This window comes from Poromitra crassiceps (genome assembly GCF_964638095.1).
Source record: "Poromitra crassiceps genome assembly, chromosome: 9".
NCBI classification, from domain to species: Eukaryota; Metazoa; Chordata; class Actinopteri; order Beryciformes; family Melamphaidae; genus Poromitra; species Poromitra crassiceps.
In genome coordinates this window covers 37,393,617-37,407,246 of record NC_139630.1, presented here as the reverse complement: position 1 = coordinate 37,407,246, position 13,630 = coordinate 37,393,617, and positions in this window count along the sequence as shown.

The window sequence follows — 13,630 nt, the reverse complement described above, 5'->3', positions numbered from 1 at the left end:
GGCTTGCAGGAGGTACATGGTAGAAGCACGCTGTATGTAGGGGTTCAACCCCCACAGGCCCTGGATCTCCCTCTACCCGACTTTGGTGCACTGCTGGCGGGTTGCAACACCCAGGTCGACACCACCACTGCACTCCAGTGTGAATGCGTTGATGTCTTTTTAGGTGACCTAACTGACTGAAACTGCTCCCACATTGGGCACAGTTGTAGGGCTTCTCTCCAGTGTGAATGCGTTGATGTGTTTTTAGGCTAACTGACTGAAACTGCTCCCACATTGGTCACAGTTGTAGGGCTTCACTCCAGTGTGAATGCGTTGATGTCTTTTTAGGTGACCTAACTGACTGAAACTGCTCCCACATTGGGCACAGTTGTTGGGCTTCTCTCTCCAGTGTGACTGCGTTGATGTCTTTTTAGGTGACCTAACTGACTGAAACTGCTCCCACATTGGTCACAGTGGTAGGGCTTCTCTCCAGTGTGAATGCGTTGATGTGTTTTTAGGCTACTTAACTGACTGAAACTGCTTCCACATTGTTCACAGTGGTAACGCTTCTCTCCAGTGTGAATGCGTTGATGTGTTTTTAGGGTAACTAACAGACTGAAACTGCTCCCACATTGGTCACAGTTGTAGGGCTTCTCTCCAGTGTGAATGCGTTGATGTCCTTTTAGGTTACCTAACTGACTGAAACTGCTCCCACATTGGTCACAGTGGTAGGGCTTCTCTCCAGTGTGAATGCGTTGATGTGTTTTTAGGCTACTTAACTGACTGAAACTGCTCCCACATTGGTCACAGTGGTAGGGCTTCACTCCAGTGTGAATGTGTTTGTGTGTTTCTAGTTGACCTAAGTGCCTGAAACTGCTTTCACATTGGTCACAGTTGTAGGGCTTCTCTCCAGTGTGAATGCGTTGATGTGTTTTTAGGCTAACTAACTGACTGAAACTGCTTCCACATTGTTCACAGTTGTAGGGCTTCTCTCCAGTGTGAATGCGTTGATGTCTTTTTAGGTTACCTAACTGACTGAAACTGCTCCCACATTGGTCACAGTTGTAGGGCTTCTCTCCAGTGTGAATGCGTTGATGTGTTTTTAGGCTACCTAACACACTAAAACTGCTCCCACATTGGTCACAGTGGTAGGGCTTCACTCCAGTGTGAATGTGTTTGGGTCTCTTGGTGTCTCTCTGTTTCCAGAAAGAAGAAGACAAAGAAAGAATTAGAACAGGGGGGCACAGTGTGTGTGTGTGTGTGTGTGTGTGTGTGTGTGTGTGTGTGTGTGTTTCAATGTTAGTGATACAACAGTGATATTTTTCTCACCCCTTCTTCTGAAGAATTCATTTCGACAATGCTCTTCCCCTCCTACGCCAGATGTCTGTCCTCCCACCAAGCAGCTCTGTAGGTACAACAAGGTTAAATTTAGGGGTGTAGTGCTGTGGGAGCGCAGCGCAGCGCAGGGGAGCGGAGCTCCCACACTTTTTCTCCAAGGGTTTGTCTTTACAATAGTAAAATAGGGGGGGAGTTGTTCCTCATATAACACTAGAGCCGTTTTCCCACATGCGTACCGGAAAATTACCTGTAAGTCAATATCGGACATTTCCCTTCACACTTCGGCTCGCGCATGTGGGAATCTATCAGCGAATTTGCCTGTATGTTGGGGGGCGGGGCGGCACTACAGAGCGGGTGGGGAGTGACGTGTCGGCAAAACTCCGAATGGTGAAATAAGTTTGGTTGTTTATCCGTTCACCTGCGTCGCGTTGAAGCACTTTTTACAGACTGGCTTCGTTTGATGTGTCTGGGCTTCCCTTCGCTGTCGGCAACGTAAGCAAAATACTTCCACATTTCGCTTCGTGCATTTGCTTCGTCTTGTGCCCCTGTCGGGCTGTGACTGAAGGAGGAGGAGGACTGTGGCCACAGAGAGCGAGCAGGCAGCAGAGAGGAGAGGAGAGAGGGGAAAATCAGCACGCCCACACATTATTATCACAAGATCATTTCGCCAGTTTGCTTTAATGTGCGCGAATGATTAGATTATGCCCGCTGGAACATTAAGCAACGTGTGTACACCTCGCCCATGAGAGTGTCGCGGGAAATGACTGGACCCGTTCTACACTTAAGTCCGCTATCGCGCATACCGCTCTTCTGACTGGCTCGAAACTGGTGAAATCTCCGCAATGACGGGCTCGCGCTTATACCGGCACGACAACTTTCTCACATGCAGGCATTAGACCACGTTCCGGTCATTTAGCGGTACAAAGCTCATGTGGGAAAACGGCTTAGGTGCACCCCAGTTCCCCAGATAGCACTACATACCTGGTTAAATTAAATCAGTCATATACAATTTAATTACTAATTGAGGTCTCAAACTCTTTGGGAAATTGTTCAAAATTGAAGATAGAATGAAGAATAAAATGTATTGAGATAATCATAAATAGGTTTGAAGGTATACAAATATTAGCAATCTACAAGGCTTTTCACACTACACTTAGCCGGGGTTAAGTCAGAACACACACGCTGGTCTACAGGAGCCCTTTTCACAGAGTCAGTCAGTCACTCAGTCAGTCACAATGTCACGGAAAGGACACTTATTTCGGGGTCGCTTGGTGACATCCCCTCACGTTTCTCGACGGGGTGGTGTTTCAATCGTGTTCACCCCGTAGGATGAGACATTACGTCAGCGGATGCACGGCTGAACGTGTTTATGTGCGTCAGTATACGATAGATCGGCAATGCAGACCTGCCAACCTTGGGGAAATAGTTTGAGTACTATGAAGACCGCAGCAGCCATGTTTGAGAGGCGAAAAACAACAACTGTTTACACTCCCACGGCAAGGAGTTGAAGCATACAGTTGAAGGCAAAGTCATGACCCGCCCTTCTCTGCCTCTGATTGGCTAGACTCGGGGCAGCTTTAGCTCAGGAGGTAGAGCGGGTCGGCCAATGACGCAAGGGTTGGCGGTTCGATCCCCGCTCCCTCCCAGCTGCTGTCGTTGTGTCCTTGGGCAAGACACTTAACCCTCCTTGCTCCCAATGGTGTGTAGGCACCCTGCGTGGCAGCCTGCCGCCATCGGTGTATGAATGGGTGAATGTAGACTATCTACTGATTGTAAAGCGCTTTGGATAAAAGCGCTATATAAATGCAGGCCATTTACCATTTACCATTTACTCATTCCTTTCATCGATTGGATTGGTCAGATTGGTCAGATTATCGCCACAGCACAGGGTGCAGTAGGATTCACAACACACGCAAGGACACGCTTAGATATTGCATGTGCACCATTGAGTTCACAGGCATCAACGCCATTTTGTGTAGTTTTAACTGACAAAAATGCGTGCAGGTTGGCAATGAGTGTGCTCCCGCCCCCTTTTAGTGGGAAAACAAGCTCCTCGCAGTTGACTTTACTGTAAAATAGGAATACCAAAAAATCATACAAAAATAACTTTAATCTCTTCCAAACCTCTCCCCCTCCACTCTGTTACTCACACAGACAGACACTCACACAAACACACAATGCACTGTGCTCTTGCACTGATGTTGCACCTCCCACCATCACCCTAAGCAGTTAACATGTGCAATTAGGGATGTTAACGATAACCGGTTTTAATGATAACCGTGATAAAATTCCTTACGATAACCGTACCGTTTCAAATTTTCATTATCGTTAAAACCGTGGTACCGTGATTGCAGTGCATTGAAAAACATGGTAATACTGTCCGACCGTCATCAACCAAAGTTGGCAACAGTCTCCCAGATGCAAACGTGCAGCCTTTGAGAAATGATTTCAGTGAGTATCAATCCTTTTCGGGTCTGAGTTTTCAATGTAAAACGCCGTAAAATGATTTCAGTGAGTCTCTCAGTACTTTTTGAACATTTTCAGCAATTTCTTACTAATACCGTGATAATACGATAACCGTGATAATTTTGGTCACAATAATCGTGATGTGAAATTTTCATACCGTTACATCTATGTGCAATACGATGCAATCCATGCATATAACAACCTGTAAATAGAACCTGCTAACTCTTACTTGTATCGTGTATATATTTTGCTAAAATTGTCAACTCTGGAAACTGTACTACTGCCAACCTTGTACTGTAACTGTCACTTAGCCTTGGTAAATTTGTACTCTGCCACATTTGGCTGTAAATACTCTGTCCATACCTTGTATAATGTTTAAACGTATGCATATCTATTGTGTTGTTATTGTATTTTTCTTTTTTGTATTGTACTGAGTGGTTTATATATTTAATATGTAATGTGTGTGCACCTTCTACACCAAGACAATTTCCGTGTATGTGCACACATACTATGGCAGAATAAAATAATTCAGATTCTGGTTTATTAATGACACAAAGACACCATGACACGACAATATATTACAACTTTCTGTGTGGAGTTTGCATGTTCTCCCCGTGTTCGTGTGGGTTTCCTCCCGCCATCAAAGACATGTATGTTAGGGTTAATACTCCTGTCAGTGCCCCTGACCAAGGCAATGGCGAAATAACTAAGTTGGTCCCCGGGCACTGCACAGCGGCTTCCCACTGCTCCTGGTTCTAGGAAGGTTCCTAGTAGAGCATACATGGGCAAACTACGGCGGCCCGCGGGCGCCACCTGTGTGGCCCGCGATGGAATTGCCAATTTTTTTTTTTTTTACACAGTGCACCTGAACGCAACATGCAAGATACCCGCTGAATAAGTGTCGAAATGTTCATGTCATTCTGGCCAATACTCCACTTCTGTTATAGCATTTCAGTCTGGAATATGGAATATTTTTCAATAATCTTTATGACTAAAAGGCTACATTGAATTAGAAATTTAAATAATTAACTCATTGGTTTTGGATTTATTTAGCTTCAAGACTGCATTTTTGTTCGTGTGACCCGCAACACAGGCTTTGATCATCCCGGGCCAGTTACTGATACTTATGCTTAAATTAACCCACTCATATTCTGATTTATTTCAAGAAAAACATTTTGGCTAGTGGAAATTCTAATTGCCTGGTAACTTTAAAATCTAGCAGCCATATTGGCAGGTGGTCAAAAAAGTTAATTTCAAGCCCTGAGAGCAGGTGGTGACATAGGAGTGCGTGAGAAAAGGATGAAATATTGGTGGTTAACACGTTGAGTGCCAATGACGAGATATCTCGGCTTACAGAATCCAACCGTTGAGTGCCAAAGACGAGATATCTCGGCTTACATAAAAAAAAAAAAAATTTGACGGTGGGACATCGATCAACCCCTTTTACGTCTCCTATACCAGAATTGGAGGTATTGAATGTGTATAATCTATTTTACCGACCCACTAAGTGGCGACAGTGCACTCCTGACTAGAGGAAGGCAAGCAAAAAGCAGTGTGACGAAGCCATTCTCATGAAAATGGATTGGCGAAAACGCTTTCGTTTTCGCGCTGATTGCTGGCAGTGCGGGATTGCAAATTTGCATAATAGATTACGGATGGAACACACTTTGAAACACGCAGCATAAATATGACCAGAATCGCAAAAGCTTCATCAAAGCTCTCAACCAAAACTCCAAGAAGCGAGCGAGTCCAACCAGACTTCCTCAAAGAGCGGCCGCGCAGACAGGCACAGCCGCACAGCAGCAGCAAAGCAGTGAGACTGGTGACAAGCTTGTGACACGGCCGCTGGCTGCAGCCAAGAAGAACGCCCACGGAGGGAGGAGTTGGAAGCAGAGGGGAGTTTCCTGCTGTTATGGAGGAAATTACTGTTCAAAACTATTGTTTAGGTCTTACTGATGCCAAAAATGAATGGTTAAAGTGACTGTTCTATCGAATTTCACAAAAAGCCGTTTATCTCTGAATAATTTTTCTGACGCTGAAACCATGCTGTATTCAACTGCTAATGCTTACATAACTACTAACTCTACAAACTAACTCTTTTAGACAGAGAAAGCACACATTCTATTAGTTGTTTTGAGATATTGTGTGTTCACAAAATCTTAGCAGAAAAGAATCCTCGGCTCTTGTAAAATGAGCCAGAATCCTCAAAAAAAAACCTGGCAGAACCTACCTACAGCATTGAAAAAAGGGCTGGCAGTCAATGTGTTAAGACTGAATAATGACATCACAACTGTTAATTTAAAATTAGTTATTCCTCTAAACGTGGCTTCAAATGCACCAAATTTTTCACGCTGGCGCCGTTCGGCCCTCAGCTAAACCTGGTAGCAAGGACATTTTTTGTGGCCCTCTCTATCATCAAAGTTACCCATCCATGGGTTACGGCATGACAATATTTGTTCGGCCCCGGCAACAATCTGGGTTTCTCATGTGGCCCCCCATGAAAAATAATTGCCCACCCCTGTAGTAGAGGATGGGTCAAATGCAGAGGATGAATTTCCCCATGGGGATAAATAAAGGATAACTTAACTTAACTCGTCTGGCCACAGAATGTGTAAGATGCACCGGAAATATTCCTTTGACGCATCTAAAATCATGTGACTCGTGCCACATGTTACGGCAGTCTAGCCTGAGCCAAGTAGCCTACGACGACGCTGGCCTCCACTACAACAGCATTTCATGTAGGAAGGCTAAATTAGGAACAGGCGGACACGAGATCTAGGCACAAACGGGTTATGAGTTACATGATTTTAGATGGGTCAAAGTAATATTTCCAATGTAGCTTGCGCATCTTTACAAACGTGAATAACTTTTATGACTTGGAGGTTTGTGTTTTTTTAACGATTTTTTAGAAAATGCTTCAAAAGGCATAACCGTGATTAATGTTTGTGATGATTATCCTGCTGAACCGAAATTTGTGCTCCCATAAACTTGTGTTAACCACAGACCTTATTTGATGCATTTAAGTGAAATCCCCATTCTAAACCCATAGCTTTTTCCACTGAAGAACCAAAATGGCTGCGATTTCTGGTTAATGGTGCATTGCTATAACTGGGATCACATCCGTTTTGTTAGCGTTCCATTTGCAGAAAACTGCAGCTGGGAAGTTCACTGTTGCGAGTCAGCTCATTGTCAGATCCAGTCACTAGCCAGGCTAGCCATTGTTAGCAATGACAGTTGATAGCAAGGCATTTCGCTACATTTTCACCACAGCTGTATCTTGATAATGTGTCCAAGTCACAGGTACGCCTGCCCCCACGATTGCTACACGCCGCCAAATTTGCCCTTGTTCTTGCTTCACGTCCAAGAAGGAAGCATTCCGATTCCACACAGCTGTGATCTCTATACTCTGTTATATCGAGGGCTTATCCCTGTTATGTCACTTGGACAATCAATTATAACCATGCTGCTCCTCGTGAGACTTTAGAGCTCCCACTCCACAAACTTTCCTCGTCACTGCTCTGCATTCCAACAGGATTCTCTCCAGACTCCTTCTTCGCGTTTTCAACTGCTCTAGAGTCTTCATTTTCAATTTCACTCCCTCGCAATTTCCCCCTCATCCTCACCCATCACTCGATTTTATGGCATAAATATATTTAAACGTGAACTCTTACCTCTATGTGTACGGAGATGTTGCCTCTGTGAATTCAAAGTACATAATGGCGGACGGTCACGCTGTGGGGGAGGAGCCGTTCTTTTAATACATCCATGGGGAGGAGGAGCGCCCAGTAGAGACAACTACACCACCAAATCTACATAACATCGATTATATTTTGACATCATACTGCTGCAGTCACTAGTACACTACTGTGTTTTGGTTCATGATATGGTTCATATGTGCGCATATCTGGGTAGGCCTTTTTTATGACATTGGTGTCGTGGTACATTGGATAGTATAGAATGGACAGTTGGGGTTTACATTATGTGTGACAAAGTTCATGAGCCAGATTCAAATCTGCAATTTGGCATCAAAACAGGACACAGGATCCATCCAGACTGTTTAATGCTTTGACTTCTTCTGGATGGCATCTGAGTGAAGGGACTCACTCAACAGAAAATGCATCAGCAAATCATCTTATGGCTCAGAAGCTCCACTGATGGATGGACTGATTGAGATATGTGTCAGTTACCAGGTACTCAAGGCAAAGGGGGGACAGTTGATCATTTGAGACCTGGGCCCCCCTTGCACAAAGCACCTCAGGTTAAGATTTCCCTTAGAGTCAGAAGGTGTCCATAAAATAAAATCGGCTGCACAAAACACCTTTAAATCTTCTCCATAAGGTTAAACATTTTAAGGAAAACATAAGCACAAGATTTAAAGGTGTTTTGTGAAGCCGATTCTATTTTATGGACAGCTTAACTCTGACTCTAAGAGAAATCTTAACCTAAGGTGCTTTGTGCAACTGGGCACTGATCTTGAACTTGTGAACTAAAAGATTCAAGGCTGTGAGGCCCTGGAAGAGCTACAATGGACGATTCAGAAGAATGAATTCACTGAAAACCATGTGCTGATGATGTGGGGTGACATACTTCATATGGCAAACTCCAGTGCAACATGGGATATGCAGTCTTTATCAGACACCGTTTTAATAGAGCATAAGCTGCAAGCATTCTTATATCATAGAGATCACGCTCCATAAAGAATAACCATCTTTAGACATTAAAAAAAGAGTGCAGACAGGAGATGCATCTAAATTGGGTATGGATGCATCACACCAGTCTACATTTAAACACAGTCTACATTCAAGACATATTGGAGTGTAATTCTCTGTGGTACCGGAACTGGAGCATTGGCACTGCAGCATGAACAAATTGACAAACATTAGATGAAGTACATTGTTTATGAAAGTTTCCTATCCACCCTGAGTGTTTACACGTGTATGGCTTCAAATTGCTCATTGGCACGTAGGCACAACAATGCTTTCTTTCATCTGTATTGGGATTTGAATGCCTGCTGTACACGGATTATGTTGTGTTGCGTTATTTTGTTCTGAAAGCAGAGCTTTATGGACCAACGGTTGTTTTCTGGCTGGATCAGGTAACACATTATAAACAACAACAAAAAACACTACATAATCCAAATAAGTTCATTTCGTCTATCTATTATTAACTATTAGTTTTTCTTATTGAAAGACTGTGTGTATTTTGTCATACCTGACAGTTTCGACTGCTGCTTCCTGCAGTCTTCCTCAGAGACGTCACGTGATGTTGTTGTGACGTGCTGTATGGCTGGTTTATGAGGGGTTGGCCATCCCACCTGGATAGGTAGGATGACCATGCCCCCTGCTGGCCGGTAGTTTATGGAGGAGGACTGTGTCCCAGGTGTGGGATAGCATGTAAGCCCCCTCATCCCGGTTCACAGTCCGGGGTGCACGTTTCCGTATCTCCATTGCTTCCCTGATCCAACGGTGGTATTTGTTGCTTTCCGATCCGATGACCTTGGCCTTCTCCCAGTCCATGATGTGATTCTCTCTTTTACAGTGATCCGAGATGGCTGATTTCAGATTCTCCTGGTCTGCTTTCTGTTTTGTTGCACGTGTGAGCGCTCCAGTTGTTTCCTTTTCACACTCTTTCTGGTGTTCTTTCTTGCGTGTGCCAAAAGCTCTGCCCGTTTCTCCAATGTAAGTCTTATTGCATGATAGGCATGGGATCTCATATATTACGTCACACTTCTTGATGGGTTCAATGCGGTCCTTGGGGGCAGAACCACAGTAGTCATGAACACAGAACAATATGAGCAAAAAATGGAGGCAATGCTAGGAGACAGGAGCACATATGAAGTCCTCAAAAAGGACCCTACAGAGGAAAAGAAAAAGAAACTGAAGGCACTACTAAAACCATTAGTAGATGAAAACAAGATAGACAAGGACATGTACAACCACCTGGTACCCACAGCCAACATCACGCCCCGTATATATGGCACACCCAAAATCCATAAAACTGGAACTCCGCTTCGCCCAATCGTAGACAGCATAGGATCAGTCACATACAACCTGTCAAAAGCCCTAGTCGAGCTAATAAAACCGCTCCTAGGCCTAACAAAACAACACTGCAAGAACTCAAAACAGCTGGCACAGGACTTGAGTAACATGAAAGTAGAAACAGACGAAATCCTCATATCACATGATGTAGTTTCACTATTCACAAAAACACCTATAGACATCACATTAAATATAGTACAGAACCGGCTCAGAGCAGACAGGACACTACGCAAACGCACAAATCTAACAGTGGAAGACATAGCCAACCTATTAACTTTTGTAGCCAAATCCACGTATTTCCAGTTCAAGGGGACGACCTACAGGCAGAAGGAGGGTTTTGCTATGGGTGATCCATTGTCAGCCATCATGAGTGGATTCTTCATGGAAGATCTGGAAGAGAAGGCCATTGCAACTGTCCCCGGCCAATGCAGATTGTCTCTCTGGAAGAGATACGTCGACGACATTTTGGAAAAAATAAAAACGGGACACACACTTGACCCATTGAACTCACGGACCATCTCAACTCTATTGACACCACTGGCAACATCAAATTTACACACGAAGAAGAGACAGACAGAGCCATAGCCTTCCTGGACATGAAAATTCAACACACACAAGAGGGAAACATAAAAATAAAGATATACAGGAAACCAACACACACAGACCAATACCTACTATGGACATCAGAGCACCCCACAGCACACAAATTATCAGTAGTTAGAACCCTGTACGACCGCACCAGCATCATCACAGACCCAGAAGATAGACAGGAGGAAGAGAAACACATAAAACATGCACTCACCCAGTGTCACTACCCAGGTTGGGCCATAACAAAGGGAAAGGAAGCAGTCCAGAAGAACATAAACAAAGGGGAAACAAAGAGGAAAAACACAACCAAGCCAGAAAGCCTGGGCATGGTCACCCTTCCCTACATCAGGGGGCTCACAGAGCGAGTACAGAGGGCGATGAGAAAACATCGCATAAGCACACCGGTGAAGCCGCACACCAAGCTACGCCAGATGCTGGTGCACCCCAAGGACCGCATTGAACCCATCAAGAAGTGTGACGTAATATATGAGATCCCATGCCTATCATGCAATAAGACTTACATTGGAGAAACGGGCAGAGCTTTTGGCACACGCAAGAAAGAACACCAGAAAGAGTGTGAAAAGGAAACAACTGGAGCGCTCACACGTGCAACAAAACAGAAAGCAGACCAGGAGAATCTGAAATCAGCCATCTCGGATCACTGTAAAAGAGAGAATCACATCATGGACTGGGAGAAGGCCAAGGTCATCGGATCGGAAAGCAACAAATACCACCGTTGGATCAGGGAAGCAATGGAGATACGGAAACGTGCACCCCTGACTGTGAACCGGGATGAGGGGGCTTACATGCTATCCCACACCTGGGACACAGTCCTCCTCCATAAACTACCGGCCAGCAGGGGGCATGGTCATCCTACCTATCCAGGTGGGATGGCCAACCCCTCATAAACCAGCCATACAGCACGTCACAACAACATCACGTGACGTCTCTGAGGAAGACTGCAGGAAGCAGCAGTCGAAACTGTCAGGTATGACAAAATACACACAGTCTTTCAATAAGAAAAACTAATAGTTAAAAAACACTACATTTTAATATTGTATATTAAAATGAAATCTGATCAGCATGTTCCTTTAGCCACTGCCTTGTATTGACATTTTTACTGATGTCAACTGACTTTATCCCTCCTTTTCAGCTCAAGATGGTTGTAAAGTGATGAATGTTACCTCCTTATTGTCACTGCGGATATTGTTTACCAACAAGTGTTGCATTATGCAATTCATGTTTATATGTTTGAATATTTATGTTGTACCCGCAAGGGAATACAAAATAATATCAACCAGAACACATTTGCCTTGCGTTTTCTTCTTGTTTCTTCAGTTGGATGCTTGAGCTTCACTGTGCAGGATGATGCACCGCAGTGAAGTTAGTTTTAAATTGGTTATAGAATGATGTTTGTGCAGAGTTTGACACTAGAAGGCTGTTTAACTTTTCACATTCACATCCTGCTGGAAGTGGAAAGTTTCTTTGTGCTCATTGAAAATCATATTTTTAGGGGTGGGCCTATGAGCATGATTTGTTACATCACAACTTTTGAAGCAAATCCCTGTCCAATATTCAACTTACAAAAGTGTGATGTGGACACCTGAAGTCTCCAGTACACATACACACTGAGAATGGACTTTTAAGTTTACAGTGAAGTAGGAGACATGTTGTGTCCAGCAGGGAAACTTTCAGGATGAATATATTTGCATATTCATAGATTCTGGAATTTAATTATGAGGGAGGAGTAGATGTCATTTTAAGGATTTTAACAAGATTGGCTAATTTAAAAAAAAAAGGGAGGGGGGGGGGGGCCCATATAACACACATTATTATTAAATTCATACTATAATATTTCCCGTACATCTGAAAACATGACTTTAGGGCAGTGACACTCAACTTGCGGCCCGGGGGCCAGATGCAGCCCGCGATAGGGTGCCAAGTGGCTCTCAAATATCGCCACCTGCTCGCCACCCAGGTACTATGTACTAAGTTAACTTATCCTATCCTGTGTGCACAAAATTATCAGACTAAACTCCAGCTGACACACCCCAAATACCTACAATCCGCTACAGAAAAATGAATATTATTGTTTGTTTATTAACTGGCCCCTGGCCTCTTGTCATTTTTGCAAAGGTGGATCCCAGGCAAAGTATGAATCTTGAATCATTTTGAACATCTAGTGCAAGTGGTGTATAAAAATGGGCAGCTACCTAGAAATGCCTATTTCCCGATAAGCGTAAAAGCCCCTGCTCATAACACAATGCCAGGCAAACCCCTTATTTACATGTTAATATGTACCCTATTTACCTTTTACATTTGAACCTATTTCCAGGGGGAGAAATGCCCTGCTTCCTATTCATACAGTCGAGTCAAAATCTATTCTGAATATGTATCATGGTGTCTTTTAGGCAAGGTGTAATGTAGCCTGGGTAAACCCAGCCCCCAGTGACCTGCTCTCAGGCTTACCCTGCTTACAAGTCACAAGGTAATGAGGTCACGTGGCGGCTGGGTTTACCCAGGCTAGGTGTAATGTGCCTACGACTATCCTATCATATGGCAAATATTTTTCTGATCATCCTTGTTTTATTATGTGATGATATAAATACAAAACAGTTGATTAAAAACTGTAATCATGAAAGAGAGGTAGAACAGGACAGAGGGGTAGAAATAAAGAATGTTTATTTGGTAAACACACAGCAAGAACCGACCAAAGAATAATATTTAGAAACCCGACCTATAACTAGACTAGAATGACACACACAGGAAAACAAAGCCAAAATACAAGCAAGAAAAAACAAATACTTGCAATAAAACAGCAAAATGTCTGTGGCCTACTCTCCTCTCAGCCAGCCACAGCTCTTTAGACTAGCAGCTATACTGGGCACAGAAGTCGTCCACCTTGTGCTTGCTGGCTGTGCCCAGCACAAGGTGGCCACACAGAAGGCACCTGGGCACCTTTCCAAGGTCTCCTGGCTTCCTCTGCTGTGCCAGCCACTGGTCCACATTCCTCCCACCCGGGCTGTCTCTAAGGGCGCAGTAGAACTGGCCCTTGTAGTAGACGTGCCCGGTATCCATGTCCCTGGCCTTGCCACAAGATGACACGGGGGTCTCCAGGCTGCCCCCAGCACCCGGGGTTGCGCTGCAGGTTGGTCTGCTGCTGGCGGAGGAGCTCTCTGCCCTGCTGCTCCCTCTTCCTCCTGTATACCATTCACTTGGAG